The sequence below is a fragment of the Mustela erminea genome, chromosome 4 (assembly GCF_009829155.1).
Source record: "Mustela erminea isolate mMusErm1 chromosome 4, mMusErm1.Pri, whole genome shotgun sequence".
Classification (NCBI taxonomy): Eukaryota; Metazoa; Chordata; class Mammalia; order Carnivora; family Mustelidae; genus Mustela; species Mustela erminea.
The window spans coordinates 26255337-26268669 of record NC_045617.1 but is presented as its reverse complement, the minus strand read 5'-3'; the positions used below and the strand labels follow the sequence as shown (position 1 = coordinate 26268669).

At 44.1% G+C, this 13333-nt stretch overlaps 1 long non-coding RNA gene across 1 annotated transcript; it reads left to right on the top strand.

The window, feature by feature from the left end:
* Positions 1-3427: 3427 nt before the first annotated feature.
* LOC116588173 lies at positions 3428-12687 on the top strand. The gene is made up of 5 exons (XR_004284825.1): positions 3428-3554; positions 5236-5346; positions 6336-6449; positions 8691-8858; positions 12597-12687. It is a non-coding gene; the product is annotated as an uncharacterized LOC116588173 (long non-coding RNA).
* The last annotated feature ends 646 nt before the right edge of the window (positions 12688-13333 follow it).

Below are 13333 nucleotides of genomic sequence, written 5' to 3'. Positions count from 1 at the left end.
TTTTTATAACCTTTCTAGGCTGCCTGCATTTTATCAGTACTTTTTGGTAAAGGGGGCCAAGATTCCTTTAAAAATCCACAAAAAGATGAGATTCCTTGAAATAGTTAACAGACAAAGAAAACTCAAAATCTAACAACCCCAAAGAGTCAATTCCTTTAGGAAAATCTGTCATTCTTTCCCTGGTGTTGCTCTTTCATTCTACACTAGTGAGATTCCAGTCCTTCCCTTCCTTTTGCTCCTTTACCTGGCCGTTTCATGGACCCTAATATGGGCACATTCTTGCCCATTCTGTTCCCAACTGGTGTGACATCGTTTATAAGTGCGTGCTCATTTCATTTGTGAAACCGGATCCCTTTCTTTCTGTGTATACAATCCAGAGCACCTTCTCCTTTCTTTGAAAAGACTTCCTCAAGAAAGACAAATTCTGAACTGGGGGAACATTCTTTCTCCAGATTAGCCAGTGCCTTGACTCATTTTAAATGAAAGATCGCATGCGTTTTCATCACTCCCAGTTTACTCTTGCTACCGCAACGAGCCAGGGGATCCACCAGTTTCACACCTCCCTCCCCACCTTTTCCTTTACTCCACGTTCCAAAAAGAGCCGCGTCTATAAGATCCCACGGGCTTTTTACCTGCGGGAAGACTAGTGGGTGTCTCCCAGGCAAAAGGGTTCTCTTCGCATGCAGTTCTCCAGCCTTCCACTAGTTGGGGCTCTATACAAAGGAAAGAAAACAGAGGGACCGCTTCAGAATTAACTAACAAAACAGCATTTTATCTGTGGCATCCCTAACCGATTTCCTCAGTCTCTGAAAGATGCTCGCCGATTTTTGTTCCAGAATACCAATCATGAGGTTGCATTATAATGTTGGGTCAGTTGTGTTTGCGTTGCTTACCTTTGACAGAGTCTAAACCCAGTTTTTGGTATGATTTGCAGGGACACAGCTCCCCCAATGCGTCATTATTACAAAATATGAGAATATAAAATGCACAAATGGAACGTTCCGTACATAAGTAGTAAGACCATCTTCTTTGCCAGTTTTTTTCTAGGACAGGGCGGTCTCTAGTCATCTTTTAAAGCCCATGGCAAAGTCTTGCACAAATTGGACCCTTAATGAATGTGGTTTAATTTCTGGCTCTCCCTAAGGACCTGAGTTTGGATGAGACTATCCAGTACCAGTTCTCTGGAAAAACCTCTGGGAAACTGTCTTGGTCCATGATCACACTTGGCTCTCTCCCTTGGCTTTACTTACTCTGTGTCAGGCTGAAAGATTACCTTGGGTAGTCACATAGAATCAAGGTCTCCCAGTGCTTTGCTTACACTTGCATTTTGTTTTAGGTTTGTTTATCCCGTCTCTCTCCACCTCCCCGGAGATCCTTTGGCAAATCTGATAAACAATGCCTTTTTCTTGCTCAAGGCAGAAAGTCCAATCGAATACAATGGGAGGCCAGACTTGGCCGACAAGCAGGCTGCAGGTGTTCTCCGCATTGTGGTCATCTAAACCAGATGCTGGGAGTCTGAGCACCTGCTTCCCTTCTCTGTCTACACTCTGGAGACTACCACTCCTCCATAAAGGAGGCCAGAGAACCAGGTTGAAGAGAATAATGTACCTAGGGCAGCATCCTTCTGACAGATAGAATGAGTTGCCCTAGAAACAGTGTCACAGAGTTCCCCTTGAAGTTCTCCAGGACATACAGTTTGATTTGTGCTCTCCCTCCCTTTCCTCATCTGACACGTCCATCCTCTCAACACACGGGCACTGGGCAGTACAGTCTACTGGAGGCAATAATCAGTGGCAATTTTACTTTCTTCTGGATTATATTATCTGGAAAGACAAGACCGGCCATGGACAAGAGGGTGATGGTTTTTATAGTTCTGATAACAATGATACAGATGTCGAAAGCCTCGCACAGCCTCAGATTTTATGAACATTTCTATAGGTGCCATAAATCTCTGAATGGTCCCAAAAGAACATGAAATCTTCTGTCTTGAATGTGGAATGTTAATAAGAGATCAGGGAGAAATTGGTCTGTGTTGGAGGGTGACTCTGCTCACAGCGCGGGCTGCCAGACAGGTTAGTTCTGGTATTTTTATTAAACCGATTCTAAGTTCTATTATTTCAGTTCTAAATATTAGTAATAAACTGAGTGCTTATGTATTCAAACTCGTAAGAGCAAAGCTGAATGAATTAAGGTCTGTCCTGCTGTTAATATTTTTATTTCTGATTTTGATATTCTTTTTCCTCACAGATGTCTTTCTGGACAGAGCTAATATTTTGCATTCATGTAAGAGATATATTTTTTCTGTGTATCCCTGCACTGTGTTCGCAGAAGTCAGTAGAGAAAGCTTTTGCCTTGAGGATTGAAGCCCTGAGCCCACTCCACCCTGGAGGCCTCCCTGCAAACCACCCCCAGGGAGGGCCTGGGGCCATGGCCGGGAGGAGAGCCGTACACTAGGCCTGTGGCCTTCTCAACACCACCAGGAGCCCCTGGTCTCTTGCTGGTGAGCTTCCACTTATGCCACAGCTTGAGGAAGTCCTTTAGAATTATTCCCTGTCGCTCTGTCATACATGGATACATTATGGTTCCTGCCCCTCGGACCAGATCTACCCTGAAAAGACCAGGATCTGGGGTGGGTCCATGGGCAGGAAAGGGGGCAAGAGGCGGGGTGGGGTGGGTGGGAGAGGAGGGCCAAATCAGGACTAGTGGAGTCCAAGCGATAGGAAGGATCCGTGATGTTTCCTGAAAATTCCTTGAAATAAACCAAAGGGTTCACAACATATTTCCCCGGAAAGGGCCGCCTTCCACTTCTCAGCCAGAACCTCATTAGAAGAGGCACCCAGACCCGACACGATTAGAGGAAGAGAAAGGGGGCCTCTGGTAGGTGAGACACTATGGGCACCCAGATCTGCAGCTGGGTTGTGCCCAGAGCTCGGAATCCATTTGGGGTTACTAAGGAAGGGATGGGGCGCGGGGGTGGGGGGGCCGCTGCTTAGACAGAGATGAATATGGAAATGGATATTACAACCAAAGATAAACAATGCATCTTTTATTTAATACAATTGGAACTGTTTTCACTTATCTGCGTGACTCTTTTGTGCCTCTTAATTTGTCCTTGAAGTTCTGTATCTAATCATTAGCTGAGCAACCAATAATTCTCCCTCAGTCCCCCACCCCTTTTTACAACCAACTTTAATCTTTCGACTCAGTGAAAAACATGCTTCCCCTATCATAACTGGTTTAACAAAAATTCTCTTTCAAGTTTAGATTGCTCAGATACAAGGCTTTCCTGCAGCTTCATGCTAGAGAAAGGAATTTACATTAGAAAAGAGAGATTTATGATAGCATTGAATTTCCATTTGAATATGGAGAGTTAATAACATGCATATGTTTTTTTATTATTATTATTTTAAGGTCTGAAGACGCCATAGGCAAGGGGAAAGCTGGAAACTGCGGGGCTGGCAGGACTCAATGAATAATTTAATCTGGATTTCATTCACAAACAGCAGCTCACTCCTAGGGAAAGGACCGGTGCGCTTCCCTAGATCGGAACTGGAGTAAGTGCCAGGATTTCCTGATTTGTTTACATTTCTCAAAAAACCTTTTTCCCCCGGACTAGGACAGAATTAGACTTCCTTTTCCACTTTTGGCTCCTTCCAGGCTATTCTTGTTCAAGGTATTCTCTCCCCTTTCCCTGCATTCTTCTTTGTCCCAGTCTCAGCTGGGTTCTTTTGTCTCAGAGAAACAACTGATGGGCCGTGAAAGAGGCTGGCGGGAGGAGAAGGGTCCCGGGGACAACAATGGGCCCGCGGGAGCCGGCTCCACCTTCGGATTTCCAAGCCCCTGTTCCGTCTCTCCCCAGCCTGGCCTGTGGGGTCCCAGGGGCCAGGGTGGGAGGCGTGTCACATGCCCTGGCCGGAGTCCTGAGGTTCCAAAGGGAGATGCTGAAATCACTTCCATTCCCAGACCCTCCGCTGGTGAGGCTCTGGTCTCTGGGAGAACACGGTTTCAGCCAGATCTAAGCGTGGCCCAGCAACGTTGGCTCTGTAGGGGTCAAGCTTCCGGGACCCGTGGCTCTCCGGGCTTCTATTTCACCCTCTTACCCTTTCTGCTCAGTTTGGTTTCACTTTCACCATCTTGACCATCTCCAATTGTTACAAAAGCTTGTTTTGAAAATTTACTCTACGTTCATCTGTTTATGAATGTTTGGCAATCCGGGGATTAGTTCCTTTTCCCAAAAAGGGAACTGTAGACCCTGGTCAGTGGCCGATCTGCATGTATGAAAGGCAACCAGATCTTGTTGGGGCCCGGCAAATAAGACTGGTCAGAGAAATGTTTATTTGCGTTTCTATTTCTTTTTTTCTTCTTTCTTGTTTCTGAGGCTAAAGGTCTCTTTGGATTTCACTAGTTAAGGTCATGTCTGTTTTGAAACAGCTCTGCCTTTCTGGCCTTAGGGATAATTGTGAAAACCGTCTTGGAGCAACCCTATCCTCCTCCTTTGGATATCTTTCTTCCCCATCTTGGGTTCCCTGGGGCGGTCAGTGTCATCCGTCCTTTTTGCTTTCCTAGAAATCAGACTTAATTCTCAGCAGAGAAGCAGAAAACTTTGTTTGTCCTGGAGTATGGCTCTAAACATTAATTAGCACCATCCCAGTTGTTATTTGCATCATAGCAGAAGAAATTTAAAGCAAAGGAATGAGTCTCTAATTGCAGAATTTATGATATCAGTGGAGGTCCTCTGAGCAAAATGTCTTCCAAGTGTTCCTGAAGTCACATCATATTCAGGGTAGATTATGCTTAAAGGATGGGTCGAGTCAGGCACATGTGTTTATTTATATCCTTATGTATACGTACGTAGATGTACACACAAAGAGACACAGTTGATCACAAAAAGATCCTGCTGGGTCTGCTGTACACATGGATGGATGGCCAGGAGCACTCTCTGAACCATGTACTAAAATAGGGATGCTATGAATCAGGACAATATTTTGCTTTTGCAAAATGTCATTGCACAACATTTGTCTACTCATTCAAGTAATTGTGGGGATGCCTGCCTTTTAGAAACCAAAAAGGCCTCCTGCAAAGGTAGGCAAACAAGTGGTTGTTGTCGCTATAACCCACACACATACTCAGATGCACGCAGTGGACTAACATGCAAAAGGAGAGTTTACATGGACATTGGCATAGTTGGGGACATCAAAAGAATAACATTTTTCTTTTTTCTCCTGCTGGTTTCAGAGAGGGTACTGTAGGTGGAAAGAAGAAGGTTTAACTTTTGAGGATTTCCTTCAACTCCTGCTTTGGATTCTCTTCTACAACAAGCACCTAGGAAATGATCAGTGGACAAGTGTAAGTGAAGCACATACTCCCCGAATCACATCATGTCCTCATCACGGTCTAGAAAAAGATAGAAAATGAGTAATGACCTGAGGGCCAATACGACAGGTATCTTCCGAGGGGAAAAACCCCCACAAGAAATGTGTGATGGGAAGAAAAGAAACCAGATTTTTGACAATGTTAATAGAAAACCTAAAAATCTCTGAAGGCAGGTGAATGAATATGCAAACTAGAGGGTGGAATATAATACATTGTATTTGTTTTTCACTCTCTCAGCTGCTTTACTGAGGTATGACTAATGGATAAAAAGCTGTCCATAGTGGATGTCCGTAACTCCCTGAGCGTTGGGGAGAGCGTAATACAGCTGGTGCCGTGTCTACGGGTACCACGGACATCGGCATTTTCCATTATGCTTCATACAATGTTGAATGTTCTTAATTCCGGGTCTTCATTTTGAGAGAAGACCAGATGCAGGCAGCTTCCCTGAGAGAGCTTTCCCTATCTCTAGGAATGTAGCAAATATTCGGTAGGACCCTCAGATTTCTCTACTTAGTAAACAAGATCCAAGGTTCCCCTGAAGGGCCCCTTGAACCCTGAGGAGTACTTAGGATCCAGCTTGAGCACTCTGTAGGCCGACCCAGTGATTCTTTTGGGCTTGTCCCCAGTGCTAAGCTAGGATCCTGCACAGAGGAAACATGCATTGGTTTGAAAACAGTCCCAGTGTGCTGGGCACTGAAGCTGACGTGGTTTCCATGTAGCAAGTACACGTGCTGGTTTTGCCTTATGAATGTCAGAAGGCTGAGCTGTCTCACCTGTGCCAGACACTTGAGAGTCGTCTAAATCCTGGCGGACCGTATCCCCTCTAGCTGGGAAGATTCCTCCTCTCACACAGGGCACCTGCCTCTTTCTCTGTCAGCTGGCAATGCTGAGAGGCTGCAAAGGGACACATTTTCTAAGCCCTGATTTCTGTCTTCTCATATACCATATTCTTCATTCAATAGCTACAAGACTACTGTATGTTGAGTCAGATGTGAAAACACAGTGGTCTCCAATCCTGGAAACATTTTCTTCTAATAATTGCCACACTTACATGACTTCAGATCTATACATGGCGGGTGAGTAGCTAAGAGCAGATTCTGGTTCTATATAAGTGACCTCATTTTCTTTTTAAAAGAGTTGCTGTGTTTTTGGTAACTGTCATGTCTCCATGATGGCTTACGCGACTTCACGGAATGATCCGCGGTGTCCTCCTTGGTCTTTAGCCTTTCCTTTTAGATTCCCGAAGATGCCATCAGAGGCATCACTGCTTGAAGCCAGGGTTTCTGGGTAGTTTTAGCCACTGAGAGATCAGCAGAGTTGTGGGTACATGGGCAGCAGTCAGCTTGGGGTGGTGTGAGGGCTGCACAGATTAAGTCAACAGATCTGAAAAACCATGTGGATACAACCAGCATGGAGACTTGGCCTTCCTCGTAAATTGTCTGTTCCATTCTTGGCAGAGAGGGTGAAGGCCTCTATTTCAGAGGAGGCACAGCTGGGACACATAGGGAGGGTATGATCATTCACTACTTTGGGATCCACTGGACAAACAAGATGAAAGCACCCAGTTTCTGACTGTGGGACCAGATGGGCCTTGGTACTTTTTGAGCCAACGGCAGAGTTGTCTCCCTTATTTCCTTTACCCCACGCGACCCAGCTCTGATACCTCTCCCACTTACACTGGACACATTTAGCCCCCTTGGAAAGGGGCGGTTGGCTGGTACAAAGTCCGCACCCACCACGCCCACTCCCCTTGGGCCATCTTGTTATCTCTTCTTAGAGTGTGATTTAGTACCACATGACACTAAGATATGATAACCTGAATTCTCTATTACTTTAGGAAAGACAACGAAGCAAAAAAAAAAAAAAAAAGAAAGAAAGAAAGAAAAGAAAAAGCTTGTTGGAATAGCCCTGCTGATTATAGCTAGCGGGTGTTATCTTGGAAGAGGATGGAAAATAACCCAGAGCCAAGAGCTGTTTTGGATGGCTAAAGTGAATTCGAAAATAGATGAAGCTCTGCCCACACGTTAAGAAAAATCCTCAAAGACATGACAACTGTTAAGGTTGCACTTCTTAGCAGTTATCACCTACTTTTTGTTTTCTGCTTCATCAGCTATATAACCCTGCAAGTTTCAGTATTAGGATTTCCGGCTACACTTTTGGTTTTCAGTTACAGATTGACTAGGGTCTGCCAGTACGTCTGGCCTACTGATGTTTGCTGGTAGATTATCCTTGTACAAGTTACTATTGACAGGGTTCATTATTTTAAAAGATAATGAGGAATGGCAATTCAAATAAATTCCACAGCCTCCTTGCTAGTGATGGTCCAACAACTATGAACAAAACAGAAAGATGGCCTCATTAAAAAAAACAAAAAAAAAAACCAAAAAAGAAACACCTTTTTGTTTAAAATACAATAGCCAACAAAGCAAACACACAGGCAAGAAAACAGCCCACGGTGGAGTTTACCAACCTGGAAGGGTTCAGACTTTGCCCAAGTCAGGAACCGACCTCTCATCCAGGGATTCATTTTCCCTTTTCTCAATATTGAATGGAACTCCCTTTTTAAAAGGCTTATGATTTATTGTCTAAAACTGGAACGGGGACAAATTCAAGGCAGGATGAAAGGAAGTCTCCAAAACAATAGCATTGAAATTCTCCCAGGGCTTTTTCAATTGTGAGAATGGAAGGCTCCCGGAGTTGCTATACTGTGAGGAGGCATAGGACTCCAGAGAGTGGCGGCATGCCTCAGTGGTGGATTTTCTTTCTTTCTTTTTTTTTTTTTTTTTTTTTTTTGAGAGAGGGAGAGCATGAGCAAGCACACAGAAGAAGAGGGAAAAGAAGAAGCAGGCTTCCCACGTCCCTGACGACGTGGGGCTCGATCCCAGGACCCCCCGGATCATGACTTGAGCCAAAGGCAGACGCTCAATAGACTGAGCCACCCAGGCGCCCACATGCTCAACAGCTTATAATTTTTAATGGCAAACCCAGAATTTGAACCCGGGTAGTCTCCAGCCATTGCCGAATTTGTAACCACTTTGCAGTCTTGCCTCCTAAGAAAAGTAAATGGCCGAGATTGAAGGATGTTCGGTATGGAGGTCGTAGTGGGAATTGATATTTGGTGCAAAGAAACCCAGCATGTTTAGCTTTTGAGATGAGTCCTGATATTCTGCCAATGAATAATGAAGCTGGATGGGTTGGGTCCCGCTGTGTCTTACTACACAGCTAATCTTCCCAATTCTATTTAGTTCTATTCCCAGCCTGCCTGTTCCTGAAAATGACTGAAGTCGCTAACATGCCATTACACATTTTTATTCCAGGCTTCTGCAGAGCTCCAGTCCCATTTCAACCACTGCTGAATCCAGGCCTTCCTTACCTCCAGTATCTTCATGGAACCTTCCAGCCCCACCACGTTCGGCTTGCTCTGCATTTGGACTTGTCTAGCTCTGTAACCACGTCACTTAGTCACCCAAACTCTGAAGCTCAGGGTAAGATTTATTTCCCTCTTTCCTATCCTGTCCCTGCCTCCATTCCTTCCCCAGGGACACAATCCGTTAGTCATCAAGCTGTATCTGTCCCCACCCAGCTCTATTAGGAGGAACCAGGATTGCTAAAACCACATCTTGGAATAAACTTCCAGCTGGTTTGCCCCCATTCAGGCTCTCTGTCCTGGAGAGCACAACCAGCAATTCCTTCAAGGGTTTTTTGTGCTTTTTGATGGGCCAGGCACTGTTCTAAGCTGGAGGCACATCACCTCTCTGCCTTGCTCTGGCTTTCCCTTCTGCTTGGAGTTTTACTCTCCCTCTGGCCAATATTTCTGGTTTCAGAACCACTGACTACTCTACCTCTCCCAATGGATGAGGCCATGGTACATCCACATCCTTTCCCCTGTGACCTGAGGCTGGAAAGGTTTAAAGAGCTCTGACACCTGACTGGTAGAAAGTCTCTTTGTACGGATTTAGCCTGTTCACATTCTTCAGTTTCTGCTTTGATTCTAATGCCCACCTTAGACCTTAGTCTTGGTACTTGAACTTATGCCATTTGTTTTTTTCTGAGTTCCTCATGGTGACCTCCTTCTTAATACATCTTACACAATGTCCCCTTAATATAACCCTGCCCGTACACTCCATTGTTGTGAGATCTAACTTCCCAAAAGACCTTGCAGTTTCTGATACTCTGTCTGCTTCTTTGGAAACTAGAATATTGTGGTTCAGTGGTATACCAATCAATAAATGTTTCTGAAGCCCCTCTGTGTGCCAGAGGCCAGTCACAGAACACATAATAGGAATGACAATTTCCTGTCTTCATGGTGCTCACTCTCTCAACTGGGGCAAGAGGTTATCTAAGGAAGATAATTTTGGAGAATGAGAAAGACCATGGAGATGACGGAGGAAAAGAAGAGCAGAGGCTGCTTAGATAAGATGCTAAAGGAAAGCATTTCAGGTAGGACTTATATGATGAGAATGAGCTGGTGTATGTAAAACGGGGTACCTGTTCCAAGCAGAGGGAACTGCTGATAAATGATCCTACTGGCTTCACCAGCCTGCCATGTTCTAGAAACAGAAGAGAAGCCAACAGATGAGCAAAAGAGGGGAGAGTGGTAAGAAAGGTGGCCGTGGGGGGGCGGTCCGAGCATGGAGGCCTTGTTGTTGTGTTCCTGAGAGGTCATTTTGTTGGATTTTCCCCAGTTGTTGGTTGCCTGGCCCTCCAGATCTTCTGCACGTTCATCAGACTGAACTTCCCCTTGATCCCTTACAGTCTGGTTTGTCCTCCCTGCTAACCCCTAGGTGCACCTACTTCAGTGGTGGGATATGGTTACGGACTGTTGAATTCCATTCACTGTCCACCTCATGGTCATTACATGGGCAATGCCTCGTCAGCACATCCAGGAAGATGGTGTCCATCTAAGTCCTACCTGTCTTCCAAAGCCCAATTCCCATACCAATTTCTTTAGGATGTTTTCTTAAATGATCCCAGCTAGAGAAAGACCCCTTCCCAGTGGCCTGCCCTGGTTTGAGTCACCACATGCTAGTTTATTCTCTGGTGTTTCCTTCCATTCTAGATTATATGCCTTTGATAGTAGGGACTCTGTCTGGTACAGTTTTGTTCTGCTCGGATAAAACAGCATTGTGTCTGCTCTCAGTAGCCATATAACAATAACTGTGTTTTGGAGAATAAACTCTTTGTGGTGGTTTCTGGCTTTGTCATGAGGATTAAGAATATTTGTAAGGCATCTGGAGCATAGTAGGTTCTAAATAAATCAGAAGAGTATGGTTGCTATTATAGTTGTGTGACTCTGGGCATGTCTCTTTATATTGAGATGATGCTGCTGAAAAAAATGATTTCTAGTGTTTTCTGGTTGCAAAACTTGAACCTTACATGGATGAACATCCTGAAGAAGCTCAGGAAAAGACAGTTTTTGGTGTTGGGTAACATTTCCCCTTCAAGTGGGAAGACCTGAAGGCATTGCAGATTCTTTTATTGCCTCGGGGCAAATTCACAATAGGTTATTTTCAATAACGGAGCAAGTGGGTATCTGTTCTTAGTAATATTTCAGACGTTTTGAGTGTATAAACAGTGATAGCTCCTTTTTCAAATGTGCACTTACAATAGCATTTTCAGATCAGCGGATAAACAGAAATGCTCATACACTTCTGGCGGTGTATACATCAGTACACTCTCTTTGAAGAATGATTAAAAGATAGCTAGGAAAGTGAGAGATGTGCATATTATATAATTTAGCAATTCTGCCCCTGGAGAAACTCTAGCAATTTCATAAAGAGGCTTGTTTTAGCAATTTATGAGAGCTCTGCTTGTCATAACAAAATCTGAAGCAACCCAAGTGTCTATGAACAGGAGGGCTAAAGACATTGGGGTGCGTTCATATATGGCCGTTAAGATGAGTGAGCTACATACACAAATATCAACACAGAGAGATACTGAAAACACAATACTCAGTGAAAAAACAAGCTGTGTAACCATAAGACATTACCAATAAAGTTAGGAACATGGCCTGTATAGTTATGAATATGAACACAAACCATAGAAGTATAACAGCATGCATGGGCAACACCAAATTCAGAATAACTCCAGGAGGGATGAAAGGAGGGGGTAGAATTAGAAAAGGGTTACGCAAGGGGCTTCAGTTGGATAAAGAATATGTTTTTTTCCTCAAGGGCACCTGGGTGGCTCAGTAGGTTAAGTGCCTGACTCTTTTTTTTTTTAAGATTTTATTTATTTATTTGACAGAGAGAGATCACAAGTAGGCAGAGAGAGAGGCAGAGAGAGGTGGGGGAAGCAGGCTCCGTGCTGAGCAGAGAGCCCGATGTGGGGCTCGATCCCAGGGCCCTGGGATCATGACCTGAGCTGAAAGCAGAGGCTTTAACCCACTAAGCCACCCAGGCACCCCATGCCTGACTCTTAATTTTAGTTCTGGTCATGATCTCAGGGTTGTGAGATTCAGCCCCATGTTGGGCTTCATGCTGAGTGTGGAGCCTGCTTAAGTAAGATTCTCTCTTTCTCTCCTCTGCCCCTCCCCCTTCTCATGCTCGCTCACTCTCTCTCTCAAATAAAATAAAATAAAATAAAGTGAGAGAAATAGGACAAAATATTAAGATTTGATGATGCTGGATGTATACATTAGTGCCTATTATTACTATAATTCTTGTGCAGACTTGTAATAATTAATAGGAAAGAAAATATAACTATTAAAATATACCTGTAAGTCGCTACTCCTGATGTCACTACCTAAAACCTATGTCTTGATGCTTGTCTTTGTGTTCACTAAGAAAAACACCCGGATTTGAGACTAAGTATCAATAGTTACAATGAATATAATGAAAATAATCATGGTGACACATTTTGAGAAGTGTTTCTTACTGTTATATCCGGGAAGTATATAGTGTTATTTTCCTTTAGACAGATTTCATCTAACCTAATGCCCACTGAGGTACTTAATTGTATATTGTCTTTTTTTTTTTTTTTTAAAGATTTTATTTATTTATTTGACAGAGAGAGATCACAAGTAGGCAGAGAGGCAGGCAGAGAGAGAGGAGGAAGCAGGCTCCCTGCTGAGCAGAGAGCCCTATGTGGGACTCGATCCCAGGACCCCGAGATCATGACCTGAGCCGAAGGCAGCGGCTCAACCCACTGAGCCACCCAGGCGCCCCTGTGAATTGTCTTTTATGTTCATGTAAATATCTCGTGTGCTTATCTCATCTTTCCAGCTGAACCGAACCAGAACCCTGATCATCCGGTTTTTAGTCTGGAGTTTTCCTTGTCAACAGCATGCTGTTTTCCTACTCAATACATGCTTTTTGAAGGGATGAGTAAGTCTTCACAATTTCAATGCACCAGTGTCTCTTGTACGAGAAACCTAGGCACTGTGAGCACAGAACCATTTACCCATGAAAGAACCTGATGTGTCTCCAGAACATAGGACATGACACTGTTCTTTTCCAAAAATGCAGGTCTCCCTGTTTGCAGAGCGTACTAACCCAACCAATTGACCTGATTCTTTATTCCGGAGTCTATAACGATGCACACTTCACTTCTTCGTCCTCCCCTACTGTCCGGCGCCACTCCTCCTCATCCAGGAAACACACACCTGGCCCCGCCTCTGTTCTATTCTGATTGATACTTGCATTTCTCAAAGGCGAAAGTCAGATCTTAATATTCAGACCTGAATACTCACTGAATTCGATACTCCTTGAAATGAGAGGATACAGGCAAAATTTTTGCAACAAGGAGGATGAAAGCGATCTTTAGTTTTCTCTAATACTTGGTCCAGCTTTGAGGTTCTCTAGTTCCCCCAGATAAAACGTCAAGCCTTTGTAGTATGTTTTGTTGTGTTTTTTTCTTTTCCTCCTTTTTTTTTTTTTTTTTTGATGTGAGCTGGCATCTCTCATGAAAAGATAAAGGCATCAATTAACTATACTACCAACCCCCAAGGATAAAAGCTATT